At 39.5% G+C, this 20,455-nt stretch overlaps 1 pseudogene; it reads right to left on the bottom strand.

Annotated features, from left to right (window-relative positions):
* Window positions 1-17,471: 17,471 nt before the first annotated feature.
* On the bottom strand, window positions 17,472-17,983 carry LOC136150809 (myosin regulatory light polypeptide 9 pseudogene; annotated as a pseudogene).
* Between the last annotated feature and the right edge of the window lie 2,472 nt (window positions 17,984-20,455).

The raw sequence follows: 20,455 nt of genomic DNA on the forward strand, positions 1-20,455 counted from the left end.
AAAATGACAACTAAAAAGGACATCATCATGTTCACCTATATTTCATGCCATATCAACATTCAGATACTTCCAAATAAGATAATATATTAATTAGCTTTCAAAACTAGGTTCCTGAAGATTTTTTGAATGTGGATTTTCACGAAAGAGAATTATGGGTACTGACGTCGGTGGTGTGAACAAGCCAGTCACAAAGAAGCAGGGGCTGGAGAAATGGGCTGAGGTTCAGTGCTGCTGAGAATGCTTGGGGGCAGAGGGCAAAAGCCAGATCAAACTACCCAAAGCACGAAAGAGATGCATTGGCAGAAGTAACTAAGGGATTCTTGACATGTAAGTTCAAGCATGATAAAATCTAGGAACAATATGATCCTGAATATGAGACTGTTTCTACACTCCAGTTCCCCCTACCTCTGCTGTATTCCGGGAAGATTCAGTCACATGACAGCAAAGATGATCCCCAGCAACCCCAGGTTAGAACGAAGGAAACCGAAGGAAAAAGAGACACACTGCCTCCCCCAGCATCCGTATCAATCTATATCAATGATGTGTCCATCCCTGAACCAATCACTTCGTACAGAAGCACGAGGTAGCCCTGATCAGCCTGGGTCGTGTACTCCTGTGTCAATGGAAGTGAGGCTGGGTGTTGAATTCTCACTATAATGACGAAGAGTTGGAGATTTCAGCTCCTAAGAGGAAAAGATCACCCCTTTGTCTCTACCCCAGCATCCTCATAACATACACAAGTAGTTGATGTATTCTGCGGGGGTGAAGGTCTTAATCATTCTATTACATGCTGTAATTGCGCTGCCTCATCTTTTCTTCATGTCTTTTGTTCATCTTCTTTTGTTGGAGTTTTAGGTCATTTATATGTTTCTTATTTATAGGGTCTGCCCCCTCAGAACTCTTCTTTCTTCTTTTAATTCCCTCCGTCGCTCTCTCTCTTTTCTTCTCTCTTTCTTCCTCTTTCTCTCTCTCACCCCCTCCTGCCCTCCCACTTCATCCCTCTCTCCCTTCCTCCCTCCCTTCTTCCTTCCTTTCTTCCTTTTTCCCTTCCCTCCTTGTCTGCTCGAAATAACACACAGGTGACTCAGACAGTAAAGAATCTGCCTCCAATGTGGGAGACCCGGGTTCGATCCCTGGGGTTGGAAGACCCCCTGGGGAAAGGAATGGCAACCTACTCCAGTATTTTTGCCTGGAAAATCCCAGGGACAGACAAGCCTGAAGGACTAAAGTCCATGGTGTTGCATAGAGTAGGACAGGACTGAACGACTAACATTTCCACTTGCATACGTTTTAGAGGGCTTCCCAGGTGGCTCAATGGTAAAGAATCCGCCTGCCAATGCAAGAGACGTGAATTCAATCCCTGGGTCAGGAAGATCCCCTGGAGAAAGAAATAGCAGTCCACTCCAGTATTCTTGCCTGGGAAATCCTGTGGACAGAGGAGCCTGATGGGCTACAGTCCATGGGGGTCACAAACAAGTGGACACAACTTAGCGACTAAACAAGAACATACATTTCAGAAGTGAAATACAATTGCAAGGCTTAAAACAAAAAATATCAGTGGCGTGCCTCATCTTTCCTTACCAGTTATTTCCACAACCAACAGGTAATCATTTTAAGCTATATTATCTCTTTATTCTGGGCTTCCATGGTGGCTTAGCTGTGAAGAATCTGCCTGCCAATGCAGCAGATACAGGAGACATGGATTTGATCCCTGGGTCAGGAAGATTCCCTGGATCCGGAAGAAATGGCAACCCACTCCTGTATTCTTGCTTGGAGAATCTCATGGATGGAGGAACCTGGAGGGCTGAAGTCCATAGGGTCACAAAGAGTCAGATATGACTGAGCGACTGAACACATCTCTTTATCCTAATATTTTTTGCTTCCCATTTCTAAATAGCAGGCTTATAAATAGTATATCATTATTTTTTCAGTCAGTTCAGTTTCTCAGTCATGTCCGACTTTTTGCGATCTTGTGAATCGCAGCACGCCAGGACTCCCTGTCCATCACCAACTCCAGGAGTTTACTCAAACTCCTGTCCATCGAGTCCGTGACGCCATCGAGCCATCTCATCCTCTGCATCCCCTTCTCCTCCTGCCCTCAATCCCTCCCAGCATCAGGGTCTTTTCAATGAGTCAACTCTTCCCACAAGGTGGCCAAAGTATTGGAGTTTCAGCTTCAGCGTCAGTCCTTCCAATGAACACCCAGGACTGATCTCCTTTAGGATGGGCTGGGTGGATCTCCTTGCTGTCCAAGGGACTCTCAAGAGTCTTCTCCAATGCCGCAGTTCAAAAGCAGCAATTCTTCTGCGCTAAGCTTTCTATATAGTCCAAATCTCACATCCATACATGACCACTGGAAAAACCCATAGCCTTGACTAGATGAACCTTTGTTGGCAAAGTAATGTCTCTGCTTTTTAATATGCTATCTAGGTTGGCCATAACTTTCCTTCCAAGGAGCAAGCATCTTTTAACTTCATGGCTGCAATCACCATCTGCAGTGATTTTGGAGCCCAGAAAAATAGTCAGACACTGTTTCCCCATCTGTTTGCCATGAAGTGATGGGACCAGATGCCATGATCTTAGTTTTCTGAATGCTGTGCTTTAAGCGAACTTTTTCACTCTCCTCTTTCACTTTCATTAAGAAGCTTTTTAGTTCTTCTTCACTTTCTGCCATAAGGGCGGTGATATCTGCATATCTGAGGTTACTGATATTTCTCCCGACAATCTTGATTCCAGCTTGTGCTTCTTCCAGCCCAGCATTTCTCATGATGTGCCCTGCATATAAGTTAAATAAACAGGGTGATAATATACAGCCTTGATGTACTCCTTTTCCATAGGAAAAGGAGTATTTCCATGTCCAGTTCCAACTGTTGCTTCCTGACCTGCATACAGGTTTCTTAAGAGGCAGGTCAGGTGGTCTCGTATTCCCATCTCCTTCAGAATTTTCCACAGTTTATTGTGATCCACACAGTCAAAGGCTTTGGCGTAGTCAATAAAGCAGAAATAGATGTTTTTCTGGAACACGCTTGCTTTTTCAATGATTCAGTGGATGTTGGCAATTTGATCTTTGGTTCCTCTGCCTTTTCTAAAACCAGCTCAAACATCTGGATGTTCATGGTACATGTATTGCTGAAACCTGTCTTGGAGAATTTTCAGCATTACTTTACTAGCGTATGAGATGAGTGCAATTGTGTGGTAGTTTGAGCATTCTTTGGGATTGCCTTTCTTTGGGATTGGAATGAAAACTGACCTTTTCCAGTCCTGTGGCCACTTCTGAGTTTTCCAAATTTGCTGACATATTGAACGCAGCACTTTCACAGCATCATCTTTCAGGATTTGAAATAGCTCAACTGGAATTCCATCAACTCCTCTAGCTTTGTTCGTAGTGATGCTTCCTAAGGCCCATTTGACTTCACACTCCAGGATGTCTGGCTCTAAGTGAGTGATCACACCATTGTGATTATCTGGGTCATGAAGATCTTTTTTGTACAGTTCTTCTGTGTATTCTTGCCACCTCTTCTTAATATCTTCTGCTTCTGTTAGGTTCATACCATTTCTGTCCTTTATCAAACCCATCTTTGCATGAAATAGTCCCTTGGTATCTCTCATTTTCTTGAAGAGATCTCTAGTCTTTCCCATTCTGTTGTTTTCCTCTATTTCTTTGCATTGATCACTGAGGAAGGCTTTCTTATCTCTCCTTGCTATTCTTTGGAACTCTGCATTCAAATGGGAATATCTTTCCTTTTCTTCTTTGCTTTTCACTTCTCTTCTTCTCACAGCTATTTGTAAGGCCTCCTCAGACAACCATTTTGCCCTTTTGCATTTCTTTTCCATGGGGATGGTGTTGATCCCTGTCTTCTGTACAATGTCATGAACCTCCATCCATAGTTCATCAGGCACTCTGTCTATCAGATCTAGTCCCTTAAATCTTTTTCTCACTTCCACCGTACAGTCCTAAGGGATTTGATTTAGGTAATACCTTTATTTTTTAGATAATATATATTGGCATCCTACACAGAAGCACATTTTTAAAATCTCTTAAATTACATGCTTTAAAAATGTGTTTTAAATCTCTTAAAACACACCTCTTAAACATATGTACATGTTACTTCATTCTCACAATATGGTTATATCATAGTTTTTTATTAAGTCAATATTTATTTTTAACAAAATTGTGATTATATATACATTATTAAAGTTCACTCACATAGTACATATGTAATTATATTTTCTTTCTTTGTAACATGTAATTTTCATTTACTTTTCCTAGTGTTTATATTTGACTGGGATGTTTTTGTTTGTTACTGTTGCTCATTTGTTTACTTGGTTATGTTTGCTTGCTTAGTCTTCTGTGCATTCATTACTAATAAATCAAACCAATATTGTAAAGGAATTATCCTTCAATTAAAAATAAACAATTAAAAAAAAAATCTCCTAACTCTTAGATTCATCTCAGTACAAACACATCAGTTATCTCACCAGTCCATTGTGCTCTTCGGGGGAGACTTCCAAGAGGTGGCCTCCAGTTGCCCTGCTCTAACCCAGGGCTGTCCAGCTGAAGGACTGGCACCTCCCTCCACCAGAAGGCTTGGAATTCCCTTCGCCCATTTCCTTTGTTAAGACCCTCTGTCCTCTGACTCTGCATCTTCTCTTTTATTGTTTACTCTCTAGTTTTGGTGGGGCACTTTCTCAATCCATTTCTTTAGAAAATATAAAAAAAGATAAAGTTTTGTGACCCTGCATGTGTAAAAAGTATTTCTTCTGTCCTCACATTTAGCTGGTGATTTGAGTGTGAAATTGGGTGGATTCTTCAACAGGAAGGCTGTGTGGCAGATCTGTTGATGATCTCTTCTGCCCCATTGACTTTGGTTTCACTGCCCAGAGCTCTGATCTGTCAAATATTAGGACTCCTGGATTGAGCCTCTGCTTTTTAAATATATAGTCTCCTATTTTCCATCATTTTTGTTCCTATTTTATCCTTTGTTCCTACTTTCTGAAAAATGTCTTCAATGTTTTATGTCTATTAGCTGTGCTCTATTTCTGCTACTGTATTTTATATTTTTTTCCATTTTACAGAATAATATACACACTTTTATAGCTACTTGGATATTGCTATTATTATCATTATTACAAAAGCAACATCTTCTAGGAGTCTTCTATGAATAGTGTAGAATTTGTTGATATATCCCTCTGTTCCTGTATTGTCTCTGGAGTTCATTTCACAAATTCTGCTCTCCTGATGTTAACTTTGGGTCTCTATATTCGTGTTACAAGCTTTTCTCAAATGTCTGATGTTTGTTCCATGCCTCTTTCTTAGCTTTTGGTGGTTTGCTGGCCATCTTTGGGTTATTTTGACTTGTAGAGGTACCATTCAATTTCTTCCTGCATTTTCACACTGTTCTCTCTGTGATTCACCTCTGTGTCTAAATTTCCCCAATTTATAAGGCCACTATCATGTTGGACTAGGATCCACCCTAATGATCTTATCTTATCCTGATTATCTGCAAAAACTTTGCAAAGTTATTTCTAAACAAGGTCACATGTGAATTGAGGGTAAGGGGGAGATACTCAGGCCATAAAACCCAATGCGACATCGTGATGACAGAGAAGAAAATCTGAAGATCTTGATAAGGAGAGAGATTGGATAGGGTCTGAAGCAGCCTGTGAAAGGTAGGTCTGCAGGTAACATCTCATGAAGGCGTCCAGCTCCTCAGGCCACAGAGGAGGGCATCTCCCCAGGAATGAGCAAGAGGGAAAACCAAGAGGTAGAAACAGTTGATTGATATCTATCCCTGAATACAGGAGGATTTTACATGGAAAGATCTCACTTTTATTTATAGCTGTCCTATAATTCATAGGGTAGCAAAGAGTCAAGCATGTCTGAAGCTACTTAGCATGCACACATGTCCTCTTATTTCAGGCTTGAATGTTTCATTATTTCTTTATTCTGCATTTGACTAAATCACATAGTCTTCCCGAACAGAAGGAATTGAATTCTCTGTTTCACAGAGTGAAAGATGTGGAACTCAGATGTTACCTGATCGATCCTTTTGACTACTTCCTGACTCCAGGGCTAAAAAGCAGTGTTCTCCAGCAAAGGAGCTGTCACATCCACTAAATTCCTATTCCCCGATCTGCATCAGGGTAGAAGCATCAATTTCACCTAAGAATAGTCACCCTTTTCTTCCCCAAAGCAATCATTAGATATAACAATTACCTTCCTTGGATGGACAGGTAATAGATTATCATCATGATGATCCCAGTACAGAATCGATGCTAAGAGCAACAACCTTCCTGGAATATTAGATGTTTTGTCACATCCAACTTTTGACTTTTTCCCAGTGTATTAAAGAGGCCCCATCATCTTTACTTTTTATTTGAAATTTTATATCATCAGAATTCTGTTATTCATCTAGGTGGTTCAACACTAACCACTTTTGCTAGTGTTGTGGTTAGTAGTACATATTTGCAAATAAAAATAACACAAACAATAATAATAGCAATACTTAGGGCCAAAGATAAATAAGTATTTTGAGATTAAACGAGTAAATTTTCAGGGATGTAGCAAGAGTATTACTTACTTGTTACTGTTAATTAGTAAGAAAATAGATTTTTTCTTTTTTTTTTTAAGTAGTAAGGATTGAGAACGTCTGTAAGCTACATTATTAAAATCCATTTTGTTTATGTGACACCTTTCATTGGCTCTCCAGATATCTTTTTTCCTTTTTCCAAGTCAATCTTCTACTTTTCTTGAGAAGGATGAAATGATCCAATGTGACCTCTCTTTCCCCTTCCCTTTGACCTCTAAGCTGGAGCGTGGCAATCTTCCTGGAAGGGAAGACAAAGGACCAAATCTTTGGTCCTTTCTTTTTTACTGTATTTTTACTTTTTTTTTTTTTTTTTTTTTACTGTATTTGTGAGCAAGTACCTGGTTTTAATATCATCTTGTTTGGCACTAATGAACAAAAATTGTTCTGAAGATCACTTATTTACATTTTAAATAAAAAAGGCATTCTTCACTTTAAAGATGATGGTGATGATGGTGATTCTTTTTTTTTTTTAATGTATTTTTTATTGAAGGATAATTGCTTTACAGAATTTTCTGTCAAACCTCAACATGAATCAGCCTTGTTGTAGCTTTGGTGATAATTCTAGAAGTAAGAGACAGGGCAAAAACTCCTCCAATTGACATGATCCTTACATTTCAACAGACTCCCTATTTTTCATATTTATTTCTCTCTGCCAAAGAACTATGTTCTGCTTCCTCTTCAAAGTTGTGTCCTAAACATCCTAACCTGTCTCTATAAAAATCTGACCCATGGGGAGTTACCTGGTGGTCTAGTGGTTAAGATTCCATGCTTCCACTACAGGGGGCACAGGTTCAATCCCTGGCTGGGGAACTAAGATCCTGTGTGTCACATGACTTGGCCAAAAGATGAGAAATTGACCCATGAATTACCCACTCTTTCATAGTTTAAATATTTACCTTTAAATACATTCTACCACCTTCTCTGGCAAGTCTACAGATAATAGATTTTTTATTGAGATATATTTGACATATGATATTATATTAGTTTCAGGTATAAAGCATAATGATTTGACATTTGTATATTTTGCAAAATGAACACCCAAATCCATCTAGTTAACATTCATCACCATATATAGTTACAGAATTTCTTTATCTGCAATGAGAATTTTCAAGGCCTACTCTCTTAGCAACTTTGTAATATACAGTGTAATAGTATTAACTACAGTCACATGCTGTGTATTACATCACTATTTCTTTAGGGACAGAGGCATCCAGTGAGTTGTCAGGGGGAGATTGAGAGGCTAGTGCTCCATCTATTCACCACGGTACAACAGCAGAAAGGCTTTCACACATTTTGGATTTGAGATTTCAGGTACTTTTTTTTTTCTTCTGAAATGAAATTTTCACAGCTAGAAGTTTGACCCAGCAGACAGATATGTTATATCTTCTCTACATTCTTCTCTCTTTAACAAGGTTTTCCCGATTAGAAATAATTCATTAGCTTGCTTCATCTCCAAATTATCTACAAACTTTACTGATCTCTATTACTATTGTTATTTTTGTTTCTTCTCCATCTTCTCTCTTCCTCCTCCTTTTTTCCTCTTCTTTCCTCTTTTTCTTTTTTATATTTTTTGTCTGATTCCTCCCGTGAGAATATAAGCTCTAAGAGAACAGGGATTTTTTCTGTTTTCCCCTCAATACATTACCTAATGCTTACAATGTGTGTGCATGCATGCTATGTTGCTTTAGTTGTGTCTGACTCTATGACTCTATGGACTGTAGGCCTCCAAGCTCCTCTGCCTATGGATTCTAGAGGTAAAAATACTGGAGTGGGTTGTCATGCCCTCCTTCAGATGATTTTCCAAACCAAGGGATAGAACCTGCATCTCCTGGGACTCTTGACTTGCAGGCAGATTCTCTACTGCTGAGCCACTGGGGAAGCCCATGCCTAGAACAATAACTGACAAAAAGCCAATACATACTTGCCGGGGAAAACAAAAGACAAAGTATTAGAAAGAATAGTTTCTTTCTGCAGTCCATGGGGTCTGCAGTCCATGGGATCGCAAAGAGTCGGACACGACTAAGTGACTGAACTGAACTGATTAGAAAGAATAAAACATTTAAAGAAACAGAAACAAAAATAATTCATTTTCAAATATCACAAATAATCTATCTATCCAAAACTAACATTTGAGTGAGGTCCTTTTCTTCTCAGATATATACCATATATTCTCCCAGAAGCTCATAGTCCTGAGAAGACAGAAATATAAATTAGGATACAATGCAATACACTACTATTACTAAAAAAAAACATTGTGAAGCAGAAAAGATAAGTAATTAATTCTGCCTGACAGAGTTAGAAGGTATAATAAAAACTGAACTTAAAAGTAGAACTTGCAGTTTTCTATAAAATATTTTAAAGAAAATCCCAAAACTTGCTATCACCCTGCTATATAACTATTTTCTTATTGTAATAAATAGTATTAATCAAAATGTGGCCATTATTCTGAAACAGGGCATGTCAAAGATCACTGCACCCATTTCTTTTCTGTGACATGTTTGCATGTTTTCACTAAAAAAGGGAGACTATAATAAGATACAAAAGGTTCTTCTGTAACATAAACATAGCTATGAGATTGAGTTGCAGGTACTAACAATGCCTTAAAATGTGCCAGATTTTGAAGTAATTAAGTTGGTTGGCTCATGAGGTAACCTGCCAGGATTATATGTTATAGGTATTACTCATACTGTGAACCACTGTGAAATCAGGTAACTTTAAAATGATGTATCAGAAAGTCGCAGGTAAAGAGTAATTGTGAGTATGGAAGCCCAGGTTTTATATCCCGGATCTTATAATAAATATGGAGATGTTTCCACTCTTGTCTGTAAGATGGGGCTAATGGGGACTCCAATGGTTAAGATTCTGCACTTCCAATGCACGGCATGCAAGTCTGATCCTTGGTCATGAAACTGAGATCCCATGTGACATGTAGTGTGGCCAAAAAATGAAAAATAAATAAAAATTTAAACAAAATGGAGAAACTACAACAGAATTTGAGATAAAAGCAGAAATCAATGAATCAGGAAACCAAAAAAAAAATTAAAATAAAGCAAACAAAAATGCAGGACTGCTAATAAGTCCAAATTTCCTTCTTAAAGTTCCATTTTCCAGGTTAATCCCTTCTATTAAGGATTCACCTGAAACTTTGCCTCTTGATAAGAATTAATGGGATTAACACTCAAGGAGGATGTGAATAGTCTCATCAGAAACCACAGCTTCTGCCCTTTTATCCCCTAAAAATAGACATCATCTCCAGTGGCTAGGGTTGGGAGCCTGCAATTCTCTGTATTTTATATATTTTTTATTCCACGAACCAAACATAAACAAAACCAGAATGGCACCCAAGATGGTTCAGTTTTCTACCCCTAAACCTAAGACCAATAATATAAAGGTCATGGCTTGGGCATTTATCCAATGAGGAATAAGTGGACAAGAGATGGGAATACCAGACCACCTGACCTGCCTCCTGAGAAATCTGTATGCAGGTCAAGAAGAAACAGTTAAAACCAGATATGGAACAACAGACTCCTTTTCCAGACTGGGAAAGGAGTACATCGAGGCTGTGTATTGTCACCCTGCTTATTTAACTTATATGCAGAGTACATCATGTGAAATGCCAGGATGGATGAAGCACAAGCTGGAATCAAAATTGCTGGGAGAAATATAAAAAACCTCGGATAGGCATATGACACCACCCTAATGGCAGAAAATGAAGAGGAACTGAAAAGCCTCTTGATGAAAGTGAAAGAGCAGAGTGAAAAATTTGGCTTAAAACTCAGCATTCAAAAATCGAAGATCATGGCATCTGGTCTCATCACTTCATGGCAAATAGATGGGGAAACAATGGAAACAGTGACAGGATATTCTTGGGCTCCAAAATCACTGCAGATGGTGATGCAGCCATGAAATTAAAAGAAATTTGCTCCTTGGAAGAAAAACTATGACCAACCTAGACAGCATATTGAAAAGCAGAGACGTTATTTTGCCAACAAAAGTCTGTCTAGTCAAGGCTATGGTTTTCCCAGTGGTCGTGTATGGATGTGAGAGTTGGACTATGAAGAAAGCTGAGTGCTGAAGAATTGCTGCTTTTGGACTGTGGTGTTGGAGAAGACTCTTGAGAGTCCCTTGGGCTGCAAGGAGATCCAACCAGTCCATCCTAAAGGAGATCAGTCCTTGGTGTCCATTGAGAGGACTGATGTTAAAGCTGAAACTCCAATACTTTGGCCACCTGATGAGAAGAGTTGACTCATTGGAAAAGACCCTGATGCTGGGAAAGACTGAGGGCAGGAGGAGAAGGGGACGACAGAGGACGAGATGGCTGGATGGCATCACCAACTCAATGGACATGGGTTTGGGTGGACTCTGGGAGCTGGTGATGGACAGGGAAGCCTGGCATGCTGCAGTCCATGGGGTCGCAAAGAGTCAGACACGACTGAGCAACTGAACAGAACTGAACTGAACTGAACTAAGTGGACATGAAAACTCTTCAACCAGTTCCTGATCTTGAAGGAAGGAAATGTTCATACCATTGAAATGAAATGAATCAAGATGATATATGATCTGAACCAGAGTGATGGCATCTCAAATATTGAGTAGATTAAAAACCAGGGATAATGATAATGAGTAGTGAGGTCCAGTTGTTGCTTTTCAGTCACTGAGTCGTGCCTGACTCTTTGTGACCCCAGAGACTGCAGCACAGCTGGCTTCCCTCTCCACCATCTCCCAGAGCTGGCTCAAACTCGAGTCAACTCAGTGGAAAGGCAAAAGTCATATGGGGAGGAATGAGAGGCTTGCTGTGACAGAAGTGAAGGATATGGAAGACAAGACAAGAGTAGGTTGTAGCAGGCATTGTATGCCAGTATAATGAGTGTGGAATTTGCATTGCATATCACCTTATGTGCTGTTTATTATTGCTGGGCAGCAAGCTGGCAGTTTAAATGACTTCCATCAGGGGCTGTGGAGGTTCAATAAGAGAGTATTGAGGCACTCTGGGAGTATTCCTCAAGACCAATCTCACTTCTGTCTCTTCCTCTCCATTTTGCCAAAGGCTGGGTGCAGCCTCAAGATGTTTTCTGCACAAATAGAGACAGAAATAGGGATAAAGAGTTTGCTATAAGACTAAAAATAATTTTGCAGAGTACCTACATGTAAATGAATGATCTGTGGCACAAAAACTTGTAGCTGGACTAAAAGAGATTGAGTTGGCAATCCATCAAATACACTGATTTTTGCAAATTAAGAATAAAATATTATACCAAAAAAAAGTTACTATGGGTTAGGGATCAGCAAGCTTTTTGGAAATGGTCAGATGATCAATATTTTAGCCTTTGAGAGCCACAAGGTTACTTTCGCAATTTCTGAACTCAGTTGCTGTAACATGAAAGTAGCCATCAACTACACACAAAGCCAGTACATGATAGACACTGCAATTGGAATTTTACATAATTCCTACATGTCACAAAATTTATTCTTCCTTTGATTTTGTTCAACCATCTAAAAATGTAAAAATCATTCTTAGCTCCTGGGCAGTTTGTCATCGAGTTGCTTGCAAAATCCTGATGCAGGAAGGCTCCTTCAAGAGCTTCCTTTCTGCTTTGCCTCCAGCAGTTTTCTTTGGCCTTAAAAGTCTTTTCTCCCCCTTGAGTATGAAACAACTATACATAGAATATTGGGAACATGTAGATAAAATATAATGTATTATTCTATATATTTGGTTGGCTAACATTACTGGGTAAGAAATGGATTGTTCACAAAAATTGAGGGGGAATGTTTCAACTACAAAAAAAGTCAATAATGATCTCTTTTAAAAAAAATTATAATGTAGCATCAGTTATATATTTAGAGGAATTCCATAAATATATATACTTTTAAATCCTGCAACCATTTAGATTGTATTCCCTGAAATGATTTAGCCCTTATCACAAAGCCCTCAAACAGCAGACTACAAACGGGGTCACCTGGATAGATTCTATTTTAGTGCAGCAGGAAGAGGCAGAGATGTCCCAGTTTAGTCAATCCTGGTTTTGGTTCTGCAGGTCACACACCAGTCCTTCAGTTCATGAATATGCTCTCTATTTCTGGAATAAAAGCCTACCTTTCCTGTAGAGCACTTCAACCATGTCAACTCGGAGAGGAAAGAACTGATGGGACTGATTTCTCTGCTGGATGTTGTGAGCAAGACAGCATAAAACTGACAAGCCTAAAGATTTAAATGAAATATGCCAATTAAAGTGCAGATGAACTGTGAAGGCTAGTACCACTAGCAACATATATGCACAAAAAAAAAAAAAAAAAAAAAAGAAAGGAAGGAAAGAGCATAAATGTGACCAATATCACACAAGAAAGAGCATGGGAAAGAACTTCAAATGAGGGGTTTTCAAACTCTAAAAGGAGGTTACAGACAACAGGATGAAGATAAGAGACAGCATAAGCCTAGAATAAACAATGTACCCACTAATGAGATAGCACTGCAATAATTCGTCCCAAAAAAACCTTTTAGAGGGTAAGAGGCAAGGAGCAACTTCTTTATAAGATTGCCTGATTCATCTCAGAATAATATTTTCATTTTCCTAAAGTCATCTTCAAAAATCTATTTCAGTGTACAGTTCACCCTTGAATATGTGCATGGGCCTACTTATATGGGAAATTTTTTTTGATAAGTAAGTGTATTTCCATTGCCCACAGTACCCCCTCCTTCATTGCATTTATTTGTTCTTTTAAATTGCAGGAATGTAAGAAGAAAAACATGAACAAACTCAATTCAATAATGTAGATACCAAAGTATGATAAATGACTCATAGAAAGATGAAGAAAAGGCAGCAGTGATAAGCAAAGACAGGAATACTCGGAAGATGTAAGTGAGCAAGAAATCCTAAAAGTCTTAAGTCAAAAAACTGAATGCATACCGCATACAGCATTCAGTGGTCAGGTACATTGACTTTTGCCGGGATTTTGTTGATTCACACAATATTTAAAATTTATGAGTTAGTTACCAACGTTAACAAACCTGAAGATTTTCAAAAAATTAGAGCTTTCTGATTCACTTGAAGTTCTGTAGATCTAACCCTGACTTCTCTGAATGATTTGTGCAGTTATCCTCACTGTGTCTGAAATTCCTCATCTACTAAACAGGAACAACAATATACCTCATTTTATAAGATTTTTGTTGAAGATTAATTGACAATGTACTGAAAGTACTTGGAACAGTACTTAACACAGCGTATGTAACACATATTTAGTATTAGTAGTAACATGTTTTATTAGGGCTTCCCTGACGGCTTAGCAGTAAACAATCCGCCTGCCAATACAGGAGACATGGGTTCGATCCCTGGGTCAGGAAGATCTCTAGGAGAAGGAAATGGCAACCCACTCCAGTATCTTGCCTGGGAAACCCCAGGGACAGAGGAGCCTGGTGGGGTACAGTTCATGGGGTCGCATAGAGTAGGACAAAACCCAGCAACTAAAACAACAACAACATTAGTAGTAACAGTACTTGCTGCTGCATTTGACAAACTGAGGCTTGGAATTCTTGAGGTGAGCATTGAAAAGGACACAGGAAAATGATGTACACTGATCAGCAAGATGTATATTGTGAAATACAGAAACAATTGAGTTATGCAGACTTCCAACCTAGTGATTTCCTTTAAGAAAGCTTTGCATGTGCTCAACAAAATGAAAAGCCCTTTAGAAGCATCTTCAGTTTCAAAATTCTGTGCACATTGAAGTAACTAATCACAAGGAGGCATAAAATTCACCTTGAAAGCAACTAAAAAACGTGCTTCAAAATATGTCAGTAGTATTCAAGTGAATGTTGTTGTTTTTTTTTTTTTTTTAATTGAGGTAACACTAGCTTTTCATACAGTTCATGGTCAAAAGTGAGAGTTGGACCAAAAAGAAGGTTGAGGGCTGAAGAATTGTTGCTTTCAAACTGTGCTGCTGGAGAAGACTCTTGAGAGTCCGTTGGACTGCAAGGAGATCAAACCAGTCAATCCTAAAGGAAATCAACCCTGAATATTCATTGAAAAGATTGATGCTGAAGCTGAAGCTCCAATACTTTGGCCACCAGATGTGAAGAGCTGACTCATTTGAAAAGACCCTGATGCTGGGAAAGATTGAGGGCAGGAGGAGAAGGGGAGGACAGAGGATGAGATGGCTAAATGGCATCACCAGCTCGGTGGACATAAGTATGAGCAAACTCCAGGAGACAGTGAAGGACAGGGAAGCCTGCTGCGCTGTAGGCCACGGGTTCACAAAGAGTCGGATGTTACTTAGTGACCGCACAACAACAACGCTGGCTTATGGCAGTACGTGCTTCATGTGTAAAACACTATACTTCTCCTTACACTGCAGGGCACTCACCGCCTGGTCTGGTGTCCATCCATTGCCATACGGTTAACCCCTTTTACTCACTACACCTCCTTCCTTTCCTTTGGTGACCACTGTTCTGCCCCCTGGGTTTTGTTCGTTCATTTATTTTTTTTAAATTCCAAGTACAAGTGAGGTCATATGGTATTTTTCTTTCCCCGTCTGACTTATATCATTAGTATAAAACCCTCAAGGCCCATCTATGTTGTCACAAACGGCATGATTTCATCTTTTTATGACTGAGCAGTATTCCAGTGTGGAATCTGTTCATCCATAGATGGACAGTGAGGTTGTTCCCATATCTTGGCTATTGTAAACAATGTTGCAACGAACACAGAGGTGCATGCACAGTTCTGAATTAGGGTTTTCATGTCCTCAGATAAATAACCCAGAAGTGAAACAGCTAGATCATACAGTAGTTCTATTCTTAATATTTTGAGGACTCTCCATATTGTTATCCACATTGGCTGCACCAATATACATTCCCATTAACAATTTATGAAGGTTCCTTTTGCTCCACATACTGTCCAACACTTGCTGTTTCTAATATTTTTGATAACAGCTATTCTTATGGATGTGAGATGATATCTCATTGTGGTTTTGACTTGCATTTCCCTAATAATTAGTGATGTCGAGCATCTTTTCACGTGTCCTTGAGTCATTTTTCTTCTTGGAAAAATTCTTATTTAGATCCTCTGCCCATTTTTAGCTAGCCTGGGTTTTGTTATTGCTGATGTTCTTGAGTTGTGTGAGTTCTTTGTGTATTTTTGACATTAATCCTTCATTGGTTATATGATATTTGAGTAATCTCCCATTTGGCAGGCTGTCTTTCCATCTTGTTGATTGTTTCTTTTTCTGTGTGGAAGCTTTTTAGTCTGGTGCAGTCCCGTTTATTTATTTTTCCTTGTCTCCCTTGCCTGAAAAGACAAATCCAGAAAGATTGCTAAGACCAATATCAGAGAACGTATTGCTTATGTTTCTTCTAAGAGTTTTATTGTTTCAGGTCTTATATTCAAGTCTTTAATCCATTTTGAGTTTGTCTACGGTGTGGGATAGTGTTTCAGTTTCTTTCTTTTGTTTGTGATGGTCCCGTTGTCCCAGTATCACTTACCAAAGAGACTATCTATCTCCATCGTATATTCTTTGCTCCTTTGTTGTAAATTAGTTGTCAGTATCTGTATGCATTTATTTCTGGGCTCTCTATTCTATTCCATTGATCCATGTGTCCATTTTCTGCCAAAACCATGCTATTTCAGTTAAATATAGCTTTGTAGTGGGCTTCCCAGGTGGTGCTAGCAGTAAAGAACCTGTCTGCCAATGCAGGAGATGTAAGAGACACAGGTTTGATCCTTGGATTGGGAAGATCCCCTGGAGGAGGGTATGGCAACCCCCTCCAGTATTCTTGACTGGAGAATCCCATGGACAGAGGAGCCTGGTGGGCTTCAGTCCATAGGGTTGCAGAGAGTTAGACACGACTGAAGCGACTTAGCACTCACTCAGCTTTGTATTATAATTTAAAAGCAGAGTGTTATGATGCCTCTAGCTTTGTTTTTTTTTCTCAGAATTGCTTTGGCTATTTGCAGTCTTTTATGGTTGTAAATGAATTTAAAATTTTCTGTTCTATTTCTGTGAAAAATGTTATTGGGTTTTTAATAGAGATTGCATTGAATCTATAAACTATTATAGGAAAAAATGGACATTTTTAACAGTTTAATCCTTCTAATCCATGAGCACAGAATACTTTCCCATTTTTGTGTCTTATTTTTCAACAATATATTATTATTTCTGGTGTTGTTTTTAGTGTTTAAATTCATTCCTGGTTTTTTTTTATTTTTGGAGATTGTAAATGAGATTTTTTTCTTGTTTTATTGAAATATAGTTGATTTACAGTATTATGCTAGTTTCAGGTAAACAACAAAGTGATTTAGATGTGTGTGTGTGTGTGTGTACACACACAAGTATTCTTTTTCAAATGCTTTTTTATCATAACATCTGATTATGGTTCGAAAAAAATTGAGTGACTGACGTTCTCTGAAAAAATATATTGACTATGTGTGTGTCAGTTGTTCAATCGTGTCTGACTCTGTGACCCCATGGACTGTAGCCCGCCAGGCTCCTCTGTGCATGGGATCCTCCAGGCAAGAACACTGGAGTGGGTGGCCATGCCCTCCTCCAGGGGATCTTCCCCACCCAAGGATCAAACCTCGGTCTCCCACATTGAAGGCAGATTCTTTACCACTGAGCCATAGGGAGGCCTCTGTAGACTGCAGTTATTGGGGGCAGGGAGGGTAGGGGGCAGCCGGTCAGTTAAATTACCCTATTTTCTATTCTGAAAATGACAAGAAGTCACATATCCAGTCTGATTATAGAGATGAATGTTCCCCAAATGGCTGAGAATAAACACAACAAGCAAGGCAGAAGCTGTAAAGGTAGGGGCATGTGATAGGCTCTGGGGAAAAGTCTCAGGAATACTCAGAGTGGCAAAAAGAAGCGTGTGACTGGAATCTGAAGTTCTTTTCAGTTGTCTTGGTCTTTGGCTCCATGCTTACGGATGCTCATGAAAGCGATGTAATGGAAATCCCCCTTTTTGTCAATAGGTGCTACTCTATACAGCCCCTGCACTGCCTCCTCTGCAAACCGGTTTACCCTTGTGGCCAGCTGCTCTCTCAAGAGTCTTCCTGAATGGTGCCAGTTGCTTCTTCATCAAAGTAAGAAGCAAAAGCGTTTCTGATGACATCTTCTGGATCTGCACCATTTAACTTTTCACCAAACATTGTGAGAAACATGGTAAAATTTGTGGAACCTGGAGCCTCATCCATCGTGGCAGCCAGATACTCATCAGTTGGAGTTTTTCCCAGGGAGGCAAGCATATCACGCAAGTCTTCGTTGTTGATGAAGCCATTTGTGTTCTAAACGACCCTGTTGAAGGCCTCCCTGAACTCCTGAATCTGTGACTGGGTGAACTTGGACACCACACTGGAGGCTGTGCACTGGGGGTGCTTCTTGGTCTTTGCTCTTTTGCTCAACATGGCAGCAGTTAAATCCCTGCTCAGCTGCAAGAATCCGAAAGCATCAGGGATCCCCTTGCTGCCCTGGCACTGCTACCAGATCGCTCCCCTGAATGGTTTTTCATCATAGACTATTATGAAATATTGAATCCAGTTCCCCGTAGTATACAGTGGGTCCTTGTTGTTTATCTATTTTATATATAATCATGTGTATCTGTTAATCCCAAGTTCCTAGATTATCCTCTCCACCCTGTTCGCCTTTGGGGACCACATATTTGTTTTCTATGTCTGTGAGTCTGTTTCTATTTTGTAAATAAGTACATATGTATCATTTTTTAGGTTCCACATGCAATATTTGCCTTTCTCTGTCTTACTTCACTTAGTATGATTATCTCTAGGCCCATCCATGTTTCTGAAAGTGGCATTATTTCACTTTTTTGTCTGAGTAATATTTCACTGTATATATAGACCACATCTTCTTCATCCATGCATCTGTTAATGGACACTTAGATTGTTTCCATGTCTTGGCTATTGTAAACAGTGCTGCTGTGATTATTGGGGTGCATGTCTCTTTTAGAATTATAGGTTTGTCTGAGTATATGCCCAGAAGTGGGAGTGTTGCATCACACAGTAGCTCTATTTTTAGTTTTTAAGGAATCTCTATACTATTTTCCATAGAATAGGAGGCTTCCCTTTTCTCCACACCCTCTCTTCAGTTCAGTTCAGTCACTCAGTGGTGTCTGGCTTTTTGTGACCCCATGGATGGCAGCACAGTTCCAGGACAGTCCCTGTCCATCACCAACTCCCAGAGCTGGCGCACACTCATGTCCATTGAGTCGGTGATGCCATCCAACCATCTCATCCTCTGTCCTCCCCTTCTCCTCTTGCTTTCATTCTTTACCAGCATCAGGGTCTTTTCCAAGGAGTCAGTCCTTTGCATCAGGTGGCCAAAATATTGGTGCTTCAACTTCAGCATCAGTCCTTCCAGTGAACATTCAGGACTGATTTCCTTCAGGATGGACTGATTTGATCATCTTTCAGTCCAAGGGCCTCTCAAGAGTCTTCTCTAACACTACAGTTCAAAAGCAGCAATTCTTTGGCACTCAGCCTTCTTTATGGTCCAACTCTCACATCCATACATGACTACCAGAAAAATCTTAGCTTTGACTAGATGGACCTTTGTCAGCAAAGTAATGTTGCTGCTTTCTAATATGCTGTCTAGGTTGATCATAACTTTTCTTCCAAGGAGTGTCTTTTAATTTCATGGCGGCAGTCACTATCTGCAGTGATTTTGGAGCCCAAGAAAATAAACTATGTCACTGTTTTCATTGTTTCCCCATCTATTTGCCTTGAAGTAATGGGACCGCATGCCATGATCTTCGATTTTTGAATGTTGACTTTTAAGCCAACTTTTTCACTCTCCTCTTTCACTTTCATCAAGAGGCTCTTTAGTTTCTCTTCACTTTCTGCCATAAGGGTGGTGTCATCTCCATATCTGAGATTATTAATATTTCTCCTGACAATCATGATTTTAGCTTGTGCTTCATCCAGCCTGGCATTTCACATGATGTACTCTGCATAGAAGTTAAATAAACAGGGTGACAATATACAGCATTGACATACTCCTTCCCCAATTTGGAACCCGTCCATTGCTCCATGTCTGGTTCTAACTGTTGCTTCTTGACCTGCATACAGATGTCTCAGGAGTCAGGTAAGGTGTTCTGGTACTCCCATCTCTTGAAGAATTTTCCACAGTTTGTTGTGATCCACACAGGAAAAGAATATGGTGTAGTCAATAAAGCAGAAGTAGATGTCTTTCTGGAACTCTCTTGCATTTTTGATGATTCAACAGATGTTGGCAATTTGACCTCTGGTTCCTCTGCCTTTTCTAAAACCAGGTAGACCATCTGGAATTTCTCAGTTCATGTACTGTTGAAGCCTGGCTTGGAAAATTTTGAGCATTACTTTGCTAGCATGTGAAATGCGTGAAATTGTGTGGTAGTTTGAACACCTTCTCGAGTATTTATTATTTGTAGACCTTTTGATAATGGCAATTCTGACTGGTGTGAGGTGATGCCTCATTGCAGTTTTGAATTACATTTCTTTAATAATTAGTGATGTTGAGCATCTTTCCAGGTGACTGTTGGTCATCTATATGCCAAAGCAATCCTGAGGAAAAAGAACACAAGCTGAAGGCATAACCTTGCCAGACTTTAGACACTACTACAAAGCTACACTAATCAAAACACAGTACTGGCAAAAAAAGCAGACATATTCATCAGTGGAACAGAATAGAGTCCAGAAATAAACCCACACACCTACGATCATTTAATCTTCAACAAAAGAGGCAAGAATATACAATGAGAAAAGCTAGTCCTTTCAGCAAGTGTTGTTGGGAAAGCTGAATGGCTTCATGTAAATCAATGAAGTTAGAACACATCCTCACACCATATACAAAAATAAACTCAAAATGGTCTAAAGACTTAAATATAA

The sequence above is a fragment of the Muntiacus reevesi genome, chromosome 19 (assembly GCF_963930625.1).
Source record: "Muntiacus reevesi chromosome 19, mMunRee1.1, whole genome shotgun sequence".
NCBI lineage: Eukaryota > Metazoa > Chordata > Mammalia > Artiodactyla > Cervidae > Muntiacus > Muntiacus reevesi.